This window comes from Daucus carota, chromosome 3 (genome assembly GCF_001625215.2).
Source record: "Daucus carota subsp. sativus chromosome 3, DH1 v3.0, whole genome shotgun sequence".
Taxonomy (NCBI): Eukaryota; Viridiplantae; Streptophyta; class Magnoliopsida; order Apiales; family Apiaceae; genus Daucus; species Daucus carota.
In genome coordinates this window covers 46,636,199-46,647,880 of record NC_030383.2, presented here as the reverse complement: position 1 = coordinate 46,647,880, position 11,682 = coordinate 46,636,199, and the positions used below count along the sequence as shown (strand labels likewise).

Here is an 11,682-nt window from a genome sequence, read left to right as displayed (position 1 = left end):
ATCTTCAAACTTCAGGAATACTGTATAATCCATATGCAAAAGCTCAATAAACTACATTTCTGCATCCAATATTTAGACAAGAACATCATGTTTTACATGCCAAGCATGTTTTTCGATAACTCAATTCGTAAGGCAGGACAAACAAAAAGGCGCTAAAGCTTCGGTAGAATAAGGAAAAGGGTACTACTAGACACGGACTAAATGCCAATATTTCACCAACTGAATTCGAGAAAATTGTGACGACAAATCTTGAAAGCCAACGGACGATGAAACCTAAGCTCAAGAGCATTGCAGCAGTGTTACCATAGCTCACTATAAATTATATGGACTTATTCAGAGTTGTCAAGTTGAAGTCGAAACCTTTTCAAGTTGTAATAATCTTACTGAAAAATATGGGCATTCCACATGTTCTGGCAATACCTTATCCAGCACAAGGCCATGTCATTCCAATGATGGAGCTTCTCCGGAGCTTTACCAAACAGGGGTTTAAGGTAACATGTGTCAACACTGAATTCATCCACGAGCGTGTGATGAAGGCAATGAATGAGAAAGAGAGCAATGTAGGGGATACGATACATATGACCTCAATTCCAGATGGACAGGTCCATCAGAGGATCGAAATGACTTTGTTATAGCATTGAAAGCAATGTTTGAGGTGATGCCCGGGAAACTAGAGGAGCTGATTGAAAAGATCAATGAAACAGATGACAACAAAATCACATGCCTTGTTGCTGATGAGAATATGGGATGGGCCTTTAAAGTTGCAGAGAAGTTTGGAATAAAGAAGGTGGGTTTTTGGCCTGCATCAACAGCACTCTTGGCTGCAAATTTCAATGTCCCCAAGTTGATCCAAGATGAAATTCTAAACAGCGACGGTAAGTGTGACATCCCTCAAATCCGGGGGTCTAGATCTGGTGCCACGTGTAAATAAAAATAATTTAAAACCTGTAGTTTTGAGTCATTAAAAGAAAAACAATTTAAAACCTGTATTTTTGGAGGAAAGTAAAAACAAGTATTTCTAAACCTGGATATTATTTTTTTTTAAAACAAGGTCTTTAATTCAAAATCAATTTCACCCCCTGAAAACAGGATCGCATACAGGCTACAGCATTGAAATCAGAAACTAAAACTATAAAATCTTATTTACAAATTAAACAACATTATCAGCTAAACCTCGATAAGAAGAGTAGCTGATAACCAAATAAACAAATCTAATTTCCAACTGAATTGAATTGCAGAACTCCAACTGCATCTAGTCTTAATGACATCATCCTAAATACTCTACCTGTCCATCTGCTTGAAACTCAACCACTTGCAATCCTTGCCTAGTCTTAAGTGAATCATCTTTATTCCTAGCTGAAAAGGGTTAGAAGGAATAGCAAGAATGAGCAATAATGCTCAGCAAGAATAACAAAATGAAATTGATATTTGTTGTACAACAATGCCATAATAAAGAAGTGAAAATATTTAAAACTGCAGAAATGAATGTATAAGCAAATATCTCTTGAAGGCAGGGTAACTTCTTTTTAAACTATTCACAATTTTATTGGGCTTTAAAAATAATTGGACACCTGGCTATAACAGATGATCAGTCATGCTATAGTCCATAAACCAAGCTTATTCAGCAAGGTTGACAAATATTACGAATTCCGGTAATCCGGGCTTAAGGAGCCACCTTTCACGCTGGGCCGGTGCCCGAGCCTCTTACGCAAAAACAACCCAATAGTTTAATTTTTAAAACAATCTGCAGTTCCATCATGTAATTCAAGAGCCAGAATAACATTTTGTTAAAACAATTTCTTTATGCATATCATAGTGTAGAGTTGATACCAAAAGTGTTATCCGTTCAACCAAAAAGTTTAAAAGTACTAGATATGCTTCACAAGAAAGTAATTGCAAATAATTTGAATCATGATATAAAGAAGGTTTTAGTATCTATAGGTACTAGAGGAGTAGGGTAGAAATACTTGCTTCTAAATTGTGAGAGAAGGTAGAAGTACTTGCCTTAACTCCGATGTCTAGCCATGATTCTAATAGCACTATACCGCACAATCATATCTTTCTAAGTAGCTTCTGACAATACTCTTTCTACGTCTGTATTCTCAGATTATTCTTGCATCAACTTGCAACACCATCAGATTAATTTTGAACATTCTCGATATACACGTCTTGATCTATTCTACACGATAGTAGGATAAATCTCAGTTATCGGATTAGAAGAACTAGCTGATTCTAAATATCATAAGAATCGAGAATATCTACCCTCCGCATATCCATATATAGTAAACATGAATATATACAAATATCCACATAACAATATATACACATACACATTGGATCAGTCGGCACATAACAACGTAGTCAATCATATTTCAGTCCACATAAAATATATTGCGATTAACTATCAAATATCAAATATTTATTATAAATAAACACCCTTAATTTCTAACAAAAATTCGACAGCATCTCCTCTATTTATTGGACTATCCACCTGTTTGCAATACCAACAATCAGCCAATACTATTGCTGACACATGAATTACTATTATAAAAAGATGTCTTGACTTTCAATAAACACATAAGAAAATCCGCCTTGACTTGCAGTAAACATGTAAGAAAAATCTTTTAGCAGGATTGCTAATTTGTTATACCAAAACACATTTAATTAGATATACAAAGTTAACCAAGTCAATCAATTTAATAATCAATTATATGCAATTAAGCAAGTATAACCTCATACTATCCACTAACAAAGAAAGAAAACTACAACAAATGGTTCAAACAACCCTCACTCTATGATTTTTAATAAATTGAAAATTTATTGTTTTAATACAAAAATTTTATGAGACACTCCTTAACATTATTCCAACCTACAGTAAAAGTTTCAGAAAGAAACTCCAAGTATAAGGCGGTAAAACAGGCCTGCCAATCAAGCACCAGAAATTTGTCTTATAAAACCAGTCCGACGCTAAGATTTTTAATAAACAGAAAAATTGGTCTGTTTGTATAAAATTTTAATGACACATTCCAGGCACCAACATCTAACTCCAGTAAAAATTTCAGAAGTAAATACCAAGTCAAAGGTAGTAAAACAGGGCTAGGAACAGGACACACCTGCCCAGAATTTTCTGCGCACTTCACACTAAAACACACATATCTCCCAGCTCGTTGATCGAATTGATTCAATTCTTTCGCGCACATAAACTAGACTCTAAGTAGCATATAATTACAAAGAAATTAAGCATAGCACTCGAATTTAACAGTCCCAGAACAGAGCTACAAAACAGGACTGTTGCTGCGAAGCATAACATTCAATTGACTAAATAATTTGCAAGTTATACTTCAAATACTCAAGTTAGCTCAATCCAATTATTCTAGACCTGAACTTACACTTACAATATAAACCAATATCACTAGTTTACCGAATTTAGATAAAACCAAGCTTTAGCATTATCAATTTTTAATATTGGAATTCAAATTACCCAAAACTCATATCCTCAAATCAAATATCAACACCCATCAATTTGTAGACTCAAAACACATAGCAACCAACTCTTATACTTCATTTATATATCAAATTAATATTCATATCAAACAAATCTCCCAACTAGCAATCTGATCATATACACACAAGCCACATAAATCAGATTATACACACATATCAAGTACATATACACGGATAAACACCGTTCCCCCGAATATAATTTCGATTATCCGACATGTAAATACACGCATATATACACATACATGTACCACGTAACTGATTTAATGAATATAAACAAACTTATACCAAATTGAATTCAAGTAGGTGGAGACCATTCCTTAATTGCCGGAAACATAGCGGCGTTGGGGCGTCAGGACTCATCGGCCAGAAAAGGAATCCGATAGAGCTGCACCTGATTTGGACAGAAGAGGGAAGTGATGCGGGAGGTTGAAGAATGGTGCGGGAGTCTGGAGAAGTCGAGGGGGGAGAGGCGGTGTGATTATAATGGGTTTTAAAAGAGAAAGACAGAGGAATGGTGTACGTGGCTTAAGAGAATGAAAGAGTACATACGTGTTATACCCCAAAAGAAGCCATGTACCAAGTCACCAATTAACCTATACCCGCTTTTAACTAATTTACGGAGATAACTTATTAGTAAAACTTCTCCCAAAAATTACCGAAATATTTTTATAAATCCTAGAATATTAGAAAACCAGTAAATAAAATTTTTGGGACTTATAGAGCATTTTATAAATTTATACAAAATTTAGAATTTAGCTGCTTCCAGAAACTAATTAAAATTCATGTCCTTGTAGAAATAAGATTTTTTTTAATATTTTAAAAACTCCTAAAAATATTTATGATCACTATCGAGCAATTAAAACAATTTATCAAATTATCTTTATATTTTTACAAATATAAATATTCATTTAGGCGGGTAATAAATTTAATATAATAATATCAAACGCAGAAATAAATGCACACACAAATATAATCGTACACAAATAAATCAATTAAATCTCGTAACAGATAATTGCACGATCGGCAGATATTTTTCCCATAACCCCAATGACTAGGAAAATAATTTAAACAATATTTTTGAAAATTATCAAACTAGAATAAAATATTGAATTTCATTCCTCATTTTCCTCGAATAATCCTGAATAAGAATAATAAAATAATTTGTGAAAATTCGGGTCGTCACAATCTACCCCCCTTAAAAGGATTCCGTCCTCGGAATCAGCGAAAAGCAAACAAGAGCATACGATCTCTATAATCTGTAATACCCCTTTCTGATATAACAATTTTCTTAATCGCTGTCGTATACCCGCATTGTCATCCGCTTTTATCCATGGTACTTCCTGGTATAAAGTCTCAATTCATATTGGCAACATGGTAGGCATACCTCCAAACTATTAGAGATAACGAGAATCTTGAAGATTTAAAAGTATGACCAAATTTCATATATCGAAGCAAATGTCACGTGATTGTGGTCATATGATTATGAGAGTGTTAAATAAATCTCACTTGAAATAGAGATAACTGAGAGACCAATATGATCTAATGAACTCAGTGTTGCGTGTCTAGATTAAGACACTACTAAAGGTAGTTAACCTTCTTGTAATGTACAACACACACAAGTGATGGCGTCCCATCCAACTCCTATCACACAGACTGGTAGTCCTTGTGTCCCCTATAGGTAGGGTTGTTCATCTCAGTTAGAGTAGAATGATATGATAGATTTTCAAAATCAATTAAGAATGATTGACTTTTGATGAATGAATCTTTGATGCGCACCTTGAGTTAAAAATTGAATAAGTTCCAAAGGTGCTAGTTTCAATGAAAAGATTAGTTAGAAATGATAAAATAGACACAAGTATCATTTTATAACTCAAGAGATAGAAATATAGTCTTTATCAAACATCTCTAGGAAAAGATGTCAAGACAATTCATTGATGAAGAAGGTAATCAATATAATCAACAAAGAGGAAGGTATTGCCAAGATTCTCACAGATGTCTTCTTGATCGATTCCTTTGATGACTCGTTTTGATACTAGTGATTCTTCTTGACGTTCTAGTGATCACTTGCATATATTATCGTTGACTAGTAATAGCCTTTGAAGATCCCATCATTGATATCGTTGCCGGTCAGAAGTCTTATCCAACTTTATGCAATAATATCACCATATAGCGTTGACGTCTTAACTCGCTTATAAGTACTGGATCGAGGAATCTAACACGAATTCTACGTAGCTCTAATTCTCAGTACTTAACTATTTACAAAGCTTTAAACTCAGACTTGGTAACACCTATATTCTTTCACCAATTCTAGATATCTCTGACAAGAATCAAAAGGTGACTCTCCAAATAATACTCAACACTTGGCATATACTATAAATGATATATTAGACTGTGTGGAAATCTCTACGGGTCCGACCTCAACTGGTTCTAGCTTGAAGGTTCTGCTGATAGGTCTTACTTCGACCATCTTAGATTGATTTAACTCTAAATTGGTCAATATACCAGGGACTGGAAGAACTAGAATTAGGAAGTGTGATGTCTATAACTATAAACAGTTAAACTTAATCATCTAGCTCCATTTTATTCTGCTTAGAAAGACTATCCCCAAATAGTCTTACGGTACCTCTATGTGAGGTTACACCACGTAATCCTTTTTATCAAACCTATTATTACAATCTACATTCTGATTTCAATAACTTATAACCTGTAGCTCTGATACCAACTGTGACATCCCTCAAATCCGGGGGTCTAGATCTGGTGCCACGTGTAAATAAAAATAATTTAAAACCTGTAGTTTTGAGTCATTAAAAGAAAAACAATTTAAAACCTGTATTTTTGGAGGAAAGTAAAAACAAGTATTTCTAAACCTGGATATTATTTTTTTTTAAAACAAGGTCTTTAATTCAAAATCAATTTCACCCCCTGAAAACAGGATCGCATACAGGCTACAGCATTGAAATCAGAAACTAAAACTATAAAATCTTATTTACAAATTAAACAACATTATCAGCTAAACCTCGATAAGAAGAGTAGCTGATAACCAAATAAACAAATCTAATTTCCAACTGAATTGAATTGCAGAACTCCAACTGCATCTAGTCTTAATGACATCATCCTAAATACTCTACCTGTCCATCTGCTTGAAACTCAACCACTTGCAATCCTTGCCTAGTCTTAAGTGAATCATCTTTATTCCTAGCTGAAAAGGGTTAGAAGGAATAGCAAGAATGAGCAATAATGCTCAGCAAGAATAACAAAATGAAATTGATATTTGTTGTACAACAATGCCATAATAAAGAAGTGAAAATATTTAAAACTGCAGAAATGAATGTATAAGCAAATATCTCTTGAAGGCAGGGTAACTTCTTTTTAAACTATTCACAATTTTATTGGGCTTTAAAAATAATTGGACACCTGGCTATAACAGATGATCAGTCATGCTATAGTCCATAAACCAAGCTTATTCAGCAAGGTTGACAAATATTACGAATTCCGGTAATCCGGGCTTAAGGAGCCACCTTTCACGCTGGGCCGGTGCCCGAGCCTCTTACGCAAAAACAACCCAATAGTTTAATTTTTAAAACAATCTGCAGTTCCATCATGTAATTCAAGAGCCAGAATAACATTTTGTTAAAACAATTTCTTTATGCATATCATAGTGTAGAGTTGATACCAAAAGTGTTATCCGTTCAACCAAAAAGTTTAAAAGTACTAGATATGCTTCACAAGAAAGTAATTGCAAATAATTTGAATCATGATATAAAGAAGGTTTTAGTATCTATAGGTACTAGAGGAGTAGGGTAGAAATACTTGCTTCTAAATTGTGAGAGAAGGTAGAAGTACTTGCCTTAACTCCGATGTCTAGCCATGATTCTAATAGCACTATACCGCACAATCATATCTTTCTAAGTAGCTTCTGACAATACTCTTTCTACGTCTGTATTCTCAGATTATTCTTGCATCAACTTGCAACACCATCAGATTAATTTTGAACATTCTCGATATACACGTCTTGATCTATTCTACACGATAGTAGGATAAATCTCAGTTATCGGATTAGAAGAACTAGCTGATTCTAAATATCATAAGAATCGAGAATATCTACCCTCCGCATATCCATATATAGTAAACATGAATATATACAAATATCCACATAACAATATATACACATACACATTGGATCAGTCGGCACATAACAACGTAGTCAATCATATTTCAGTCCACATAAAATATATTGCGATTAACTATCAAATATCAAATATTTATTATAAATAAACACCCTTAATTTCTAACAAAAATTCGACAGCATCTCCTCTATTTATTGGACTATCCACCTGTTTGCAATACCAACAATCAGCCAATACTATTGCTGACACATGAATTACTATTATAAAAAGATGTCTTGACTTTCAATAAACACATAAGAAAATCCGCCTTGACTTGCAGTAAACATGTAAGAAAAATCTTTTAGCAGGATTGCTAATTTGTTATACCAAAACACATTTAATTAGATATACAAAGTTAACCAAGTCAATCAATTTAATAATCAATTATATGCAATTAAGCAAGTATAACCTCATACTATCCACTAACAAAGAAAGAAAACTACAACAAATGGTTCAAACAACCCTCACTCTATGATTTTTAATAAATTGAAAATTTATTGTTTTAATACAAAAATTTTATGAGACACTCCTTAACATTATTCCAACCTACAGTAAAAGTTTCAGAAAGAAACTCCAAGTATAAGGCGGTAAAACAGGCCTGCCAATCAAGCACCAGAAATTTGTCTTATAAAACCAGTCCGACGCTAAGATTTTTAATAAACAGAAAAATTGGTCTGTTTGTATAAAATTTTAATGACACATTCCAGGCACCAACATCTAACTCCAGTAAAAATTTCAGAAGTAAATACCAAGTCAAAGGTAGTAAAACAGGGCTAGGAACAGGACACACCTGCCCAGAATTTTCTGCGCACTTCACACTAAAACACACATATCTCCCAGCTCGTTGATCGAATTGATTCAATTCTTTCGCGCACATAAACTAGACTCTAAGTAGCATATAATTACAAAGAAATTAAGCATAGCACTCGAATTTAACAGTCCCAGAACAGAGCTACAAAACAGGACTGTTGCTGCGAAGCATAACATTCAATTGACTAAATAATTTGCAAGTTATACTTCAAATACTCAAGTTAGCTCAATCCAATTATTCTAGACCTGAACTTACACTTACAATATAAACCAATATCACTAGTTTACCGAATTTAGATAAAACCAAGCTTTAGCATTATCAATTTTTAATATTGGAATTCAAATTACCCAAAACTCATATCCTCAAATCAAATATCAACACCCATCAATTTGTAGACTCAAAACACATAGCAACCAACTCTTATACTTCATTTATATATCAAATTAATATTCATATCAAACAAATCTCCCAACTAGCAATCTGATCATATACACACAAGCCACATAAATCAGATTATACACACATATCAAGTACATATACACGGATAAACACCGTTCCCCCGAATATAATTTCGATTATCCGACATGTAAATACACGCATATATACACATACATGTACCACGTAACTGATTTAATGAATATAAACAAACTTATACCAAATTGAATTCAAGTAGGTGGAGACCATTCCTTAATTGCCGGAAACATAGCGGCGTTGGGGCGTCAGGACTCATCGGCCAGAAAAGGAATCCGATAGAGCTGCACCTGATTTGGACAGAAGAGGGAAGTGATGCGGGAGGTTGAAGAATGGTGCGGGAGTCTGGAGAAGTCGAGGGGGGAGAGGCGGTGTGATTATAATGGGTTTTAAAAGAGAAAGACAGAGGAATGGTGTACGTGGCTTAAGAGAATGAAAGAGTACATACGTGTTATACCCCAAAAGAAGCCATGTACCAAGTCACCAATTAACCTATACCCGCTTTTAACTAATTTACGGAGATAACTTATTAGTAAAACTTCTCCCAAAAATTACCGAAATATTTTTATAAATCCTAGAATATTAGAAAACCAGTAAATAAAATTTTTGGGACTTATAGAGCATTTTATAAATTTATACAAAATTTAGAATTTAGCTGCTTCCAGAAACTAATTAAAATTCATGTCCTTGTAGAAATAAGATTTTTTTTAATATTTTAAAAACTCCTAAAAATATTTATGATCACTATCGAGCAATTAAAACAATTTATCAAATTATCTTTATATTTTTACAAATATAAATATTCATTTAGGCGGGTAATAAATTTAATATAATAATATCAAACGCAGAAATAAATGCACACACAAATATAATCGTACACAAATAAATCAATTAAATCTCGTAACAGATAATTGCACGATCGGCAGATATTTTTCCCATAACCCCAATGACTAGGAAAATAATTTAAACAATATTTTTGAAAATTATCAAACTAGAATAAAATATTGAATTTCATTCCTCATTTTCCTCGAATAATCCTGAATAAGAATAATAAAATAATTTGTGAAAATTCGGGTCGTCACAGTAAGGCCTCATATAATTTATAGATTCACTATACTATATAAAGTTTTTGGATTTTAAGTTAAACATGAAAACTGCCATTCTGAACCTCTTCATAACTTGGAAATGCAGGAACTGTGAGAAAGCATCAGACTATCTGCTTGTCGAAAAACATGCCTGCAATGAATACTGAAAACTTGGTTTGGTTTTGCTTTCCTGACTTGGAGACACAAAAAACTGTGTTTGGTGTTATACAAAAAAGTAATGAATTTGTGAAACTTGCAGACTTTGTCATCTGCAATTCGGCTTATGAACTTGAGCCAGCAGCCTTCACCTTGTGTCCAAATCTCTTGCCCATTGGTCCACTTATAGCAACCAATCAGCTTGGGAAACAAGTAGGCCACTTCTGGCCCGAAGATTCAGCTTGCCTGACATGGCTTGATGAACAGCCAGTCTCTTCAGTCATATATGTTGCATTTGGAAGTTTCACACTTTTTGATCCGATACAGTTCCAAGAATTGGCTTTAGGACTTGAACAAACCAATAGGCCATTTCTATGGGTTGTGCGTCCAGATATGACTGATGAGATGAATGAAGCCTACCCAAAAGGATTTATTGATAGAGTAGGAAGTCGAGGGAGAATGGTAGGTTGGGCTCCTCAAGAAAAGGTTCTACGCCATCCGTCTGTGGCTTGTTTTCTGAGCCATTGTGGTTGGAATTCCACCATTGAAGGTGTAAGCAACGGAGTGCCTTTTCTGTGCTGGCCTTACTTTGCTGATCAGTTCCTGAACGAGAGGTACATTTGTGATGTTTGGAAAGTCGGGTTGGGACTTGAAAAGGACGAAAGTGGAATCATCAGTCATAGTGAGATTACGAACAAGGTTGAGCATCTAGTCTGTGATAATTAGTTCAAGGCCAGAGTTTTGGAACTCAAGGAAAAGGTGGTGGATAGTGTCAACACACAAGGATGCTCAAACAAGAATTTAAGCAGGATAATTGATTGGATGAAATAAGAGTGTGCAGGTTCGAACACTCTGAGTATACGAAAGCAAAGTAATACAGTAGCAGGAAGAAATAATGTACTTGTTAATCAGATCATGGCTTTCTAATGATATTGCAGTTTGCAAGATTTACACAGTAGTTGAAAATCAAGTGACTTAGGTCCCTTTTATCTTTATCTGTTTTAGGCATAACCACAACACACGAAACAACGGTATAATAACTTTGCATCATCATGACATAATGACAATTAAAGATTACTTCCCTGTGAATCATCCCTCCAGGTTACTTCAGTAAGATCAAGTCATTGCAACAACCGCAAACAAGGGGTATATAATTTTGGTTGATGCAAGTTAATAAAATCACTTTGTTTGTCAAAAAAACAAGCTCATTAATATTCTTCTTAGGAACTATTTATTTTAACCAAAGACGCATTTTATTTTAGCAGAAACATATTCTTAAAGCAATATCCAAAAAACTGTAATAAAGCAACAAATATTATAAATTATATAAAATAATTTCAACAATAAATCATAAGATAAATATCAAAATTTGTAATATATATATTCTATAACTAAAGACAGAGACGCATATGATAAAACATCAAAATTTTCAAAGTTGCTAACAAGAACGAGAAGAGTGAAACTAAAAGCAGTACTTAGAACATGTGTA

General features: G+C 33.8%; 1 long non-coding RNA gene and 1 pseudogene across 3 annotated transcripts; one reads left to right on the top strand and one right to left on the bottom strand.

Annotated features, from left to right (window-relative positions):
• The first annotated feature begins 207 nt into the window (after window positions 1-207).
• On the top strand, window positions 208-11,151 carry LOC108215018 (UDP-glycosyltransferase 83A1-like; annotated as a pseudogene).
• Window positions 1,049-10,046, bottom strand: LOC135151264 (uncharacterized). 3 transcript variants are annotated; one of them, XR_010289878.1, is made up of 5 exons: window positions 9,137-10,046; window positions 7,348-7,526; window positions 3,790-6,699; window positions 2,001-2,174; window positions 1,049-1,352 (listed from the first exon to the last, which is right to left on the bottom strand). It is a non-coding gene; the product is annotated as an uncharacterized LOC135151264 (long non-coding RNA). The 3 variants fall into 3 exon arrangements; XR_010289879.1 differs by having other exon boundaries at window positions 2,001-2,179; window positions 7,348-7,521; XR_010289877.1 differs by having other exon boundaries at window positions 2,001-2,179; window positions 9,137-10,045.
• Window positions 11,152-11,682: the final 531 nt, after the last annotated feature.